This window comes from Diabrotica virgifera, chromosome 6 (genome assembly GCF_917563875.1).
Source record: "Diabrotica virgifera virgifera chromosome 6, PGI_DIABVI_V3a".
Taxonomy (NCBI): Eukaryota; Metazoa; Arthropoda; class Insecta; order Coleoptera; family Chrysomelidae; genus Diabrotica; species Diabrotica virgifera.
In genome coordinates this window covers 149959053-149972985 of record NC_065448.1, presented here as the reverse complement: position 1 = coordinate 149972985, position 13933 = coordinate 149959053, and the positions used below count along the sequence as shown (strand labels likewise).

Genomic DNA, 13933 nt, shown 5'->3' with positions numbered 1-13933 from the left:
TTTTACGGCTACTGCTAGCGTAAATTTATCGGCCGTGGAGCCCTAGCCTTAGCCTTTTGTAGTTTCTGGGCCTCCATTCCATGATTCGTCTTGTCCGCCATCTATCTTGTGTTCTAGCTAAGTGCCCTGCCCAGTTCCACTTAGGCGTCGTAGCTCTTTCGATGACGTCTTGAACTCCTGATCTTTGCCTGATTTGTTGGTTTTTTATGTTGTCTCGCTTTTCTTTAGTCAAGGTCGCGTCATATTATAATGCACGTCGCGTTTTCGGCACGTAGCGTTTCGTTTGCGAAAAATATAATTTAATGGTTTTTAAATTGAACAATTCATATTGTGCGTATAAGACACGTAACGTAGCGTATAAGACACGTTACGTTTGCGTTCGGTTCATTCGAAAACAATATTTTTCGGATGTTGACAGCTACGGGTCGTTTTCCCCTCGTTGTTTATTTGGGTATTTCTTTGAATTTGATACAGAGTATTTAGACCGGTCAGTATCGTCGCCCTCGCTAGCGAAATTATTCCGATTCGATTTTTTGCACAAATTTACTCAAAGAGAGGTTCTTATAACATATCCACAGGGTGCCAGACGGTGCCGTGGTCGAAAAATTGTTTAAACAATCTTTTTTAAACAAATTCACAAAAATATTTTTTCATTCGAGCAATATTTTTTTTTTAGATAATTTGGGTAATTCTGAGCAAAAAAGGTTTCTTGTCATTTTTCTCTAAAATTGCGAAAATGGCTATTTTCAAGGCTTAATAACTCGATTAAAAATTATTATTATGAATTTCAATAAGTGACCAAATCAAGTTTCAAACAACTTCTTCAAGGTCCTGAAGAGATTTTTGTCATTATTTTATTACAAAGCTGTTATTTTTAACTATATTAACAATTACCGCTATAGTCCAACTGTATCGTCGCCCCCGTTAGCGAAATTAGATTTTTTTGCACAAACTTACTCAAAAAGAGGTCCTTATAACACATCAAAAGGGTTCCGGGCGGTGCCGTGGTCTAAAAATTGTTTAAACAATTTTTGTTAAACAAATTCACAAAAATAATTTTTTATTAATAATTTAATTAAACCCAAATTAATAATAATTTGAGTTATTCTGGGCAAAAAAGGTCTCTTGTGATTTTTCTCTAAAATTGATTGTTGTCGAGTTATATGGCCATTTCCGCATTTTTGCAAGATACGTTTTTTGCTAAGAATAACCCAAATTATCTAAAAAAAAAATCGTTCGTAATGAAAAAAATATTTTTGTGAATTTGTTTAATAAGAATTGTTAAAACAATTTTTTGACAACGGCACCGGTCAGCACCCTGTGGATGTGTTTGTTATAAGGACTCTTTTTGAGTAAGTTTGTGCAAAAAAATCTAATCGAAATAGTTTCGCTAACGGGGGCGACGATACAGTTGGACTATAGCGCTTATTGTTAATAACTAAAAATAACAGCTTTGTAGTAAAATAATGGCAAAAATCTCTTTGGGACCTTGAAGAAGGGGTTTGAAACTTGATTTGGTCATTTATTGAAATTCATAATAATGCTTTTAATCGAGTTATTAAGCCTTGAAAATGGCCTTTTCGCATTTTTCAAATTTTTAATCGCATATAACTCGACAACAATCAATTTTAGAGAAAAATGACAAGAGACCTTTTTTTTTCCAGAATGACCCAGTTTATCTAAAAAAATATTGCTCAAAATGAAAAAATATTTTTGTGAGTTTGTTTAAAAAAAATGTTTAAACAATTTTTCGACCACGGTACCGCCCGGCACCCTGTGGATATGTTATTAGGACTTCTTTTTGAGTAAGTTTGTTTAAAAATATCGAATCGGAATAATTTCGCTAGCCGGGGCGACGATACTGCCCGGTCTAATTTAAAAAGTAGTTTTGGAGGCAATTTGTCATGTAAGCATGTGTTGTGACAATAAACACATCTGCACCGCACCAAACTGAAACCAACGGAAACGTTCTATGTATGAAAATGTGAATGGGCAGTCCGATTGCCGGTCTGCAAACGCTACGTGCCGAAAACGCGACGTGCATTATAATATGACGCGACCTTTACGAGTGACTAAAATTAAAAATAGTATAAAAAAAATCAAGTACAAAGCAAAAAATAAAAAAAAAAATTCAAACTCGAAGGATTATTCGAAAAAAAAATTGTTAGACAGATTAAACATACAAAAATCTCATATTAAAGAAAATCGTGGGGTGCGAAAAGTAAAAAAGTATCATTCTCAAACGTTTACTCACAATCGGTTAGTAATTTATGGATTTCTAACCTTTGAAGTAATCAAGAAGCGACTTATTACTTACTTTACTTTCCCAGCTAGCCGGGAAAGTACTTTCCCGGCTAGCATCTGTCACTTTTCTACCTGCAAATGCCAATGTCATTTTTGATTAAAAGATGGTTTAGAAAGAATAGAATCCACTCAACATTTATTTAATTAAGAAACAACAAAAACAATAACAAAAAGAAAACTATTTGGAATTATAAATATTAATAGTTACATTGGAATTATGATTACTATTAACGGTTAAAGTAAGACCGTGTTGCTCAAAATTATGAGTTTCAGAAATAGATGATGACGCCGACGTTTCTGGATTTTCTACTGTTTTATCACATAATGAAAATGGATACAGATATTTGAAACGAAATTATTATTGGTAGATTGTGAGTATTAGAAATCCATAAACTACTAACCGATTGTGAGTAAAATAGTATACAAACCTCGCGGGAACTCATTCTAGCCTCGCGTCTGTAGTTTACCTCGGTGCTTCGCACCTCGGTAAACTACCTTGCCGCTCGGCTGAAATAGAGTACTTTCCCGCTAGATATGTAATATACTATATACTATTATTCGATGAAGACGCGCCCCACGCTTTTCTTTAACGAATGTGTTAAATTTTTTCAATTTTTTAACGAATGTGTGAGATTCTTGTATATTTAATCTGTCTAACAGTTTTTTTTTCGAATAATCTATCGAGTATTTTTTTTATTTTTTGCTTTTTAGTTGATTTTTTTATATTTTTAATTTTAGTCACTCGTAACTAATGGTAGGCGAGCCCAAGCGGGGATTTTTGCAGTTACTCGAGCGCGTCAGATTATCATATGGGAGAAACCTGGTACCCTGCAGATGTACCTCTACCATATATTGGCTCTCAACCAGGGGCGGTTTCTCCATTGGTTCACTTGTGCAGTGAACACCCAATCAAATTTCATTAAAATACATATTTTTAAAAATCTCATAAATATCATTAAAATATTTGTTCTTAAATCTCATAAATATCATAGTATCATTAAAATATAACTGTATTTATTAATCACATAATTTGTTTGCACAACACCGCTACGCTAGATGCACGTGGTAAGTGCAGAATTCAAATTGAACCCAGCCACTATACAGTAAGCCTATAGAAGAACGAGAGCTCTTAAATCCGTGAACCAGGGATTCTCCTATCTTAAAACATTGACCATTTGTGCATTGCACACAGAGACCGGGTCGAAGCGTTTCGATTCACAATTTGGTATTTTCTGTAGTGGGATTTTATTAAATACAATATTGGTAGATAGCTTTTTAAGGATGGTGGAGCCTTATTCAGTGAAGTTTATAAAAGAAATTGCAAATAGTTTTGAAAATCGACTTCTTATAAAAAGAATGGACTAACTTGGCCGGAGATAAACTTAGTACAAGAATGTGCAATAAGAAACAAAAAGTTTAAACATTGTTTTAAAGTTGAACAATATAGAAAAACTTAGTGATTATGTGGGTGTGATAAACTACATTCTTTATTTTGTTTTCCATGTTTAGTATTTTCAAAGAATAAAACTATAATTTCAATCTCGGTCTTTGGATGCCGTTAAAATAAAACGGATTTTTAAACAGTTTTGACAAAGCCATTTCATTATTCGTAACTTCTGCCTCCACCTTCACCATCGAAGAAGCGCCATCATTCAGTAGGTATCATATTCTGCACAGAACAAAAAAAGTGTGTGACATCCTGACTAATCGGGTCAAAGATAGGTTTCATTTTACAGAACATCTTTTCGCCTGCGGCGCGTATTCTCCGTTCGTATAATTACATTCTTTAATTGAACACCCTCCTTAAATTACCACGAGCCGCCACTGCTCTTAACACAGGGAGGTTCGTTAAGGGGGTTCGTCAGATTAAGATAAGGTAAGTTAAGTACATGCAAGAGAGTGTGTATTTCAAAAATCTGACGATTTGAGCGGGGCGTAAAGAAATGGGTGAGTCAAAAATTTCACAAAAGAAAAGCGAATATTTCGCGAAATGAACATCAGATCGAAAAACTAAAAAATACTTCTTCAATATTTTTCAAAAATCTATCGAATGGTTCTAATCATGACCCCCACGGAGAGGGGTGGGGGTAAATTTAATATTTTAAATACAAACCTCGAGATATTTCACAAAATGAACATCAGATCGAAAAACTGCAAAATACACTTTCAAAATATTTTTGAAAAATCTATCGAATAGTACCTACTAAACACGACCCCCCACGGGGGCGGGGTGGGGGGTTACTTTAAAATCTTAAATGAGACCCCAAATTTTTATTGCAGATTTGGATTCTTTACGTAAAAATAAGCAACTTTTATTTGAGACATTTTTTCGAATTATGGATAGATGGCGCTATAATCGGAAAAAGATTGTTGGAAATCGAAAATTAAATTAAAAAATGACAAGCGCCCGCTACAATGGAAAATTTTATTAACTTTTTTTGATTTTAGGACCTAATATTCACAACCCAATTGGTCCCCATAACGCTCGAGTGACTGCAAATTTAGCATACTTTACTCCCCTACTATATAAAGAAAAGCCGTTATAAAGAAATATATATAAAGAAAATATAAAAAATACAAAGAATACTATATAGAAAATATAAAGAATACTATATAGAAATATAAAGAAAATATAAAGCATACTTTATAAAGAAAAGCCTTTCTTAAAAAAATTTGGCATATTTTTTTATATTAAGGTGGTATCTAAGTTTTATCGATTTAAAGTGCTTATTTTGATGATTAAAATCTTATATAGAAATCTTATACATATTGATAAAAGATGGTGATTAATATTGGTAATTTCGAGTTTTCGAAATGCCATATTGGCAGCGTTTTCGTTTATAGTTTTCATAGTGTTTAAATTCTAATCTTATTTTGGTGCCTGCACATAGGTTAACATAGGTTACAAGTAATATTGGTAAAAGGAATTAAAGAAATGTCACTTCAGACATTATATAACCGGGACAAGGTTGCTTCTACAGGAAGTGAAAATAAAAAATATTAATAGAATAGAAACGGCCAATAATAGCCACGGTTGTACACCATGAAGACACATTAAATTACAGACTATTTTGTAATAATTAATGAAATTCGGTAGACATTTAAACCAATCTACACAGTTTAAAAACAATGATGCCAACATAAAAAAGACGAAACCAAAAAATATTCATGAACGTCTTAATTCGTATAGCTAATCAATATTCCAAGTTGATTCAATTCTGTGGTTAACAAAAACCGAATCGTCTTGCACTTGTCTTTCCCTAAATAGCACCATTGATTATCTTTGCCAAAGTAGGTGGCAGCCTGCTATTTATGATCATTTCAAGTTCGAACTCAGAAATGCGTTTTCCTTTATCTTGCATCTGCACTCAACTCGACTAACCTCCCAGAGTTTACTAATTACTTTTCTAGAGTTACTAAAATAATCAAGAACAACAGTGTCGTACTGGATTTAAAAATATCTTGCAATGTACAACACGGGTCGGCAAAGTTTTCTTATCCACGGGTCGTTTTCTTATACAGTATGGTGCAAATTTATGGAATAAATTTATTATTTCAGAAACAGACAATTTAAAAAAATCTTAAAACAAGTCAATTTTAATTTTTCAATAGCCATCAATTGCTATATGTGTTGGACATTTCGTCAACAGTATTGGCTCTATGACGTAATCGGCGATTTTCAACGAAAACTTTTCGTTTATAAATTCGCAAAGTCTGTATGTTATTGCGTCACCGCTCCTGTAATACCTAGAGCCGATTTACCGATGGACTCTGGAATCTGAAAACGGCATTTCGATATCTCTAACCATCTTCGAGATAACCGACCTCAAAGTCTAAAATGTGACGTTACAATCCTTTTATTTTCTTCCGACACACTAAACGTCATCTGATATCGTTGCTTAGTAAGTAGGCTAGTTTTATTTGGTATTTACATTTAAGTTTGACACTTCGTAAATGTCAAACTAAATTTTAAATTAGCTATTAATAAAATATAAATGACATTTTATAGTGAATTTAATTATTATATAAAATAAATAAGATGTTTAAAAATACAATTTGAGTATGTTTGAAAGCAATAATTTGTATTAACAACAATGGTTTGTACGAGTTAACGGCCTCCCCTTTATTGATAAATAGACTGTTCCATTTTTAGGCGAGCGGTAGCAACTCCTAAAATTACGTTATACCGACCACGAAAATCAACTTTAAGATGAATGACCAATTTTGGAGATTCTTTATATTTCCGATACCGCTGAATCTGAATATAAAGTTTATTTTTATCTAAACTTGGTGGTACATGTTAAAAAATAAAATTTTATACAAAAATGCGAATTTGGTCGCTGTAAATATTTACTTTTGAAAATTTTACTGTGTCATCTTTGAAGTATTTTAATAACAATGTGCTTTATTCAAACTGTTTAAACAAATTAAAAGAGGAGTTGTTAATTTTTAAACATTTTGTCGTCAGATTTCGTTAGTTTCATGTTTACTTAAAAAAGTTGAGTGACAAACTTTTTAGTTTATAATTTTCACCAACACAGGAATAAAATATAATTCATGAAGAATTTTTTGGAAAATTTCAAGTCAAAGTATGCAATAAGAAAAAAGTTATGTGACTTTATAGACGAGTGGCACTCTTAAAATAACGCTTATTTCTCAAGATACTGACCACGGTGTGGTGAATGTCTAATTTTCGTCTAACCTAAGGTTTTGATGGTGCTGAAAACGAAAATAAGGTTTATTTTAAACATCATTTCAATCATCATTACTCTTGCATTTTTAATTTGACGAAGAAAAGTTATTCTTCATAAAAAGCTCTTCATGGTCTAAGATTTATGATGCAACCATCACATATAAAATTTTATTAATTTTATACGAGGTATATAAAAAATATGAATTTTGAGTAAAGTAACTTTATAGTTCACAACATTTAAATTAGAATGATATAATTGCAAATTGAAACAGAATTTTTAATTCTAAACAACTTTTCGTAATAATAATTTTCCATATTATGAATTTAAATACGTAAATAAACAAAGTTTTCATTGTGATAATGCTCGCATTTTCAGCTTGTTTAAATGCAAACCGATGTCATGGAACCCCTGATTTGAAAGGTCTCCTAATCGGCTTTACAGCGATGTTTTATTCGAATATTTATTTCTACAGGGACAGAAAAATCTTTAAACACGACAATTTCAATGGCCATCAATTACTGTATGTATATGTTGGTCATTACGTCATCAGTGTTCGGTTAAGGAAGTAATCGACGATTTTTTTAAATACCAACCGAGGTCACGGTACACTTTATTTGAAAGGTATCCCAATCGCCTTTGCAACAATGTATCATTCGAATATTTATTTCTACAGGGTTAACCAAAGTTATAAACTTAATTAAGTAAAACTGAATTGCAATAAATACTCATTAACTGAACTAAATTACACTAAGAAACGCCACTGCGAATAAAACAAAGTTGTGTTTTTGGTTGGTTCCGAAAAAAGAAGTACATTGATTGATGCTACAGTCTATTAATTTGAAATTAATTACTGTAGTATCAGTCAAGTATATAATGACATTTTAACAAAAATGTTTAAATCAGTATTGTCATTGACTGGTCATTATTTTCTTCAAATGTTACAGTTTAAGTCGTTGTCGACATTAAGAGAGTAGGAGCAAAATTTCGTTCAAATGCTTTTTAAATGAAAACTAATAAGTATTTTTGAAAAATTTAAACGCAGAATGAAATACTGCATTATTACAGAGAGTAGAAAGTCCCTGAAAACTTATATGTTTGTTTTAATAAGTTACAGGGTTGAAAAAAAAAAGAGAAAATTTATGTGGTTTTTTATTTCACATATCTTATTCAAAAGAAACTTTTTTGATATTCTAAGGGACTTTCGACCCTCGGTAATAATATACTCTTTCATTCTGCATTTAAATTTTTCAAAAATATTATTTAGTTTTTCCAGGATTCGAAAAAAATTAATATCATGTCCGTGTTGATATTTTCGAAATTGAACATTCGCTATCTTTGTCATACAATGCACTCCGTCAAACAGAATGTGGTGACAAGACAGTGACAAACAAGGCTACTAATTATTTCATACGACTTCATGAATATTTTGAGTTGTTTATTAAATAATATTGATAGTGTATTTGATAAATAATTGATTTAAGACGTGAAATTAATAAAAAGTTATTTATTGTTTATTATTTGTGGAAGATCAAAGCACATAATAGACCAGGGTATATTCTGTGATCCAAGTATCTTGTTGTTAAAGAGATTCAAAATTTATCTAAGCCAAAATAACAATATTTAAAATCACATTATCACTTTTCTCTTTTCTGGATTATTAGTTTTTATTGTATAGTACATAAATTATTGTAATCACTGAATACATAGTTAGTGAAAAAGTAATCCTATTAATTAACTCGATTAATAATTTAAGCGATTATACGAGCAACGGTTATCCAAGAACATTCATAAACTGAACGAAATAGTCATCTCTATGTTAACAATGACAATGCCATTGTCAACTAATGTTTATATTGCTAGATACATCGTTATGCTAGCTGAATATTTTTCAGTTTTATATCAAATCAGATTTACTTATTATTCACATCTGAATATTAACATATGAACGTTTTTTCTTTGTTGAGCTGATTTAGTTAGCCGGTTAAATCAGTCAGAAGACAAAGTATAAAATCCACTGGCTATTTGGAAAGCTCTCTTTTTCTTTAATCTCTATAAAAAATTTCGAATCTCTTTACTCAGTTCAAAAAACCATTCTCGAGCGGCATATCGACCAAACATCACCACGTCACCATATTCAGTTTCCAGATCTTCCAGGAACTTTTCTCATTCTTTAAAATTGACAATAGATATATTACCGGCCAAACCCGATTTCAGGACAAACTAGTTTGGCCTAGGCCAAACCAGATTGTCCTATCGCGCGTAGGCCAAACTAGTTTGTCCTAGGCCAAACTAGTTTATCCTGATATAAATAAACACACTTCAGGCCAAACTAGTTTGGCTTAGGGCAAACTAGTTTATCCTGATATAAAGACGCACACTTCAGGCCAAACTAGTTTATCCTGAAGTGGATGTTTTTATATCAGGATAAACTAGTTTAGCCTAGTCTAAACCAATTTGTCGAAAGTAATTGATTATAGATTGGTTGCTGATTTAAACGTAAATTTAGAACACTGTTAAGAGTTACTTATAGGACTTTTAAGTACGACATCCGCCAAAATACACAGTAGCGAAATTAAGAGGGCTGTGAAATTCTGTACTTGAGTGAGTTATCATATTATTTGGTTTACTTGTCATTAGTTGTCAACTTGACATTACGTTACGGTTAAAATTTTTGTCGTTATGGTTCTGTCGATCGAAGAAAAGGTTTTTTTAGTAGAACAATATTTTCGCTCGCAGGGAGTTACTTTCATACGGAGTTAAGAAACGCATGATTCTCTGACTAAAGTCACATTAACCTCAACGCTTACATCAACCGACAAACAAATCGATTCCTTGTGGGGTTTGAACGGCATTGGGTTTGAATGTCCTGATGCCATTGCAGAAAAACCTGATGCCTCTCCACAGTGCTCGAGTAACCATTTGGGTTGAAGGTGTCTTTTGAATTCCATATTTCGCTCGGAAAATCCGCCAGAAACTGTTGGAAAGCCACGGTAAAAAATAATAACTTATTTTTAACATTTGCAGCAACCACTTTTCATAAATATGTTTAAGAGGATCGGTACGTATTTTCGGCTGCAATGCAATTCAAATGGGGATTCATTTTTTTTCGAATCCTGAGAAAACTAATAAGTATTTTTGAAAAATTTAAACGCAGAATGAAAGATCACGTTATTAGCGAGGGCCGAAAGTCCCTGAGAACTTCTATAATGTTTATTTTAATAAGTTACAGGGGTGAAAAACTAAGAGAAAATTTAGTGTGATTTTTAATTTCAAATATATCATTCAAAATAAACTTTTTATTTATTCTAAGGGACTTTCGGCCCTCGGTAATAATTTAGTCTTTAATTCTGCGTTTAAATTTTTAAAAAATATTTATTGGTTTTTTCAGGATTCGAAAAAAATAAACACAATGCCGTGGTAATATTTTCCAAATCTATCTTTGTCTTACAACGCACTCAGCCGAATATAATATTGTCAGCATATATTGTCAGTCAGACACTGACAATCAGTGACAATTTTAAATATTTGACATTGCATCGGGAATATGTTGAGTTATTGATTAAATATTATTGAAATATAGTGTATTTGATAAATAATTGATTTAAGACGTTAACTTAATAAAAAGTTATTTATTTTGTATTATTTGTGGAAGATCCAAGCAGAGAATATATCAGGATAATATATTCTGTGATCCAAGTATTTTGTTGTTAAAGATGTTCAAAATTGTAAGCGTTCCATAACAATATATTATTAAAAAATCACTTTAACACTTTTCCTCTTTTCTCGATTGAGTATTAGTCTTTGTTGTACAAATAAATTATTACTATCACTGAATATATAGTTAGTGAAAAAATTATCAAATTTATTGACTGAATTAATAATTTCCAATTATAAAAATAACAGTTATCCAAGAACATTCAAAACCCATCTCTTGAAATTAATAATGACATTTTCAAGTAGAATGACATTCTAGTAATGTTTACATATCCATACCAGTGTGAATTTTACTACGCGTAATTTGCCGTGTAAAGACAGAAAAAGTAGGGATACACGTAAAATATTTGCGAATTATGTACCCATAGCCTTAATGAGCTCAGAAACGTTATGAAGCTTGCTTACAACGCCATGTTACAGATTTTGAACATAATATGTATTATAAAAATTAATCCATAAATATATTTTTTTATATTCGGTACTGTTTATTTTGGCAGCAGGTACTGTATTTAGGGTAAATTATAAACCGAGATGGCACTTGCATGAAAGATATAGAAATGAAAATAGTACATATGGGGAAAACAAGCCACGAAAGCACTCCATGGAGTGATATGGAAGAACACTGTAACTAAAGAAAACAAAAAAGGATTTCTCATGGCGTAGTGCTGAATATTACCCTACAAGAGCGGAAGAATGGACAGTTACAACAATAATACGAAATAAATACGAACAGTTGAATTGGAGTTTATGAGAAGGTGTCTACAAATTACCAGGTAGGATAGAATAAGAACAGAGGAAATATGAAAGAGAATAGAAGTAGAATGCTCAATTACAAAATAGTTGTGGTAGTAAAAGTAGAGCCCTGAAATGGTACAGGTATGTACAAAGAATGCCGGAGCACAGGTGGCCGAAAAAATTATTGGACTGGGACCCGTGGGGAGAAAGTCGGAGAGGAAGACCTGCTGTGAGATGGAAAACTTACATAGGAAATGCTATGATAGATAGAGACCTCAGAGATGGCGATTGGGAGAATAGAGTGCTATGGAAGACGAAAACCATTTATCACATTTAGTACCATCCTTAGATTATAAGCTTTCATTTGACCCCTCATTTGTCATTCTACCTGGTATAGTGACAGAGGAATTATATTCGCGGTCAGACGGACAGACAGCCTAGGCCAAATTTCTCACCTTTAGTACCATCTTTGGATTATAAGCTTTCATTTGACACCTCATTTGTCATTCTACCTGGTATAATGACGGAGCAGTTGAGTTCACGAACAGTCAGACAGACAGACGGACGGACGGATGGACAGACGGACGTGGATAATTCAACGTTTTCACATTTATTCAAAATTGGTGAAAACAATATTAATTCGTACCCGATTTTATTCGTAAGTGTATCTTTTCTTTTAATTTTTGGAGAAACCCTCATAGCCCAGTAAATGAACGGAAAATGCGGCGATACCGTATAATTTTCAGGGGCAACTCCGAATTGCATGAAAATTTGGATTTAGGTTCTACTTACCCTCCACTTCAAAGTTGAAATTGTGCCGTTGGTTGCTTTTACTTGGGGGGTGACAGTCACCTCTTCTCGGGAGTGAAAAAACATACATTCAAGATAAGACCGTAAATGGATAAATTAACTGATTTTAAGCAACTTTTGTTTTATAGAGTTTTTTACGTAAGTCAATACTTTTCGAGTTATTTGTCATTGAAAATGTTGATTTTTCGACAAAAAAAACTACGTTTTCAGACGGTTCTTCTCAAATAACTCAAAAAGTAAATATTATATGGAAAAAAATATCCTTAGCAAAAGTGTATCTTATAAAAAACCGAAAAAAATGGTGTATCAGTAAAGTCTATCAATCAAAAAAACAAAGTTGTAGCTCATGAAAAATACGTTCTTATTCGTCTAATTCCAAATCGAATATTTCAAGGTGAAATCATCGAAAAATTAAGCACTTTTCAGGAAAAGCCCATTTAAACTTTTTTAAAGTGTTTATTAAAAGCTTTGTTTTAATTGTTAACAAAAGTTTTTAGCATTAAAAATAAGCGAGTTACGCTCAAAATAAAGTCGGCGCTCTTTTTTTTGTAAGAAATGAAAATCTCTCCGTGTTTAACTCCCCAAATTAAAATAATCGCTACCGCTTAAAAACAATTTACTTACATATCTATTTTTTATATGATCTGTCAGTCTCACCGGTTTAAAGTGTTTATTTTTGAAAGGGTTATAGTTGAAAAAGCTTGAATGTGTCACTAATCACGAGTGTATGCAAATTTTGAACAGACATATCTTAACCAATTTTTGTCTTACGGAGGAACAAAATAAAACTAGCATATTTATAATAGCAAAACCTATATTTTTTTACTCTTTAAGATTTTTCCTATCACTAATACTTTTTAAGTTATTTTTTTTACTATAAAGCCAAATGTTCTCAGAAATAAGCATTTCAAACCAATCAAACTTATAGATCATATAAACAATACACATACAGTTAAAATAAATGGTAAAGCCAAACAATTAATTTCATTTAGGGTGCTAAATAGAGGGAGCTTTTCACAATTTTTTTTAACAAGAAAATGGGCCAACCTTTTTTCAGTGTAACTCGTTTATTTTTGGTGCTGTAAACTTTTGTAAAAAACAAATAATAAGCTTTTTTTAGATACTTTAAAAATGTTAATAAGGTTTCCCCGAAAAGTGCTTCTTTGTTCGGTGATTTCGAGTTGAATTATTCGATTTGGAATTAGACGAATAAGAAAGTATTTTTCATGAGCTACAACTTTGCTTCTACTCAATTTGTAGACTTTACTGGTACACCATTTATTTCGTTTTTTTATAAGCTACACTTTTGCTGAAAATATTTTTTTCTGTAAAATATTTACTTTTTGAGTTATTTGGGAAAAACGTCTCAAAACGAATAACTCGAAAAGTATTAACATAAGTAAAAAACTTTATAGAACAAAAGGTGCTTAAAATCAGTCAATTTATCGATTTCCGGCCTTATTTTAAACACGCGTTTTTCGCCCCTCGAGAAGAGGTGAATGTCAACCCCCAAGTAAAAGCAACCAACGGCACAAATTCAACTTTGAAGTGGAGGGTAAGTAGAACCTAAATCCAAATTTTCATGCAATTCGGAGTTGCCCCTGGAAATTACACTCCAAAACGGTCATTTATTGGGCTATCATGCTTTTATTTATTACTTTTTATATTATTTAATT

The 13933-nt window shown here is 32.0% G+C and overlaps 1 protein-coding gene across 1 annotated transcript in view; it reads left to right on the top strand.

Moving 5' to 3' along the window:
* Positions 1 to 13933, top strand: part of LOC114335686 (tubulin beta chain) — a 141143-nt gene that overhangs the window by 80910 nt on the left and 46300 nt on the right. The gene's annotated exons all lie outside the window — the stretch shown is intronic.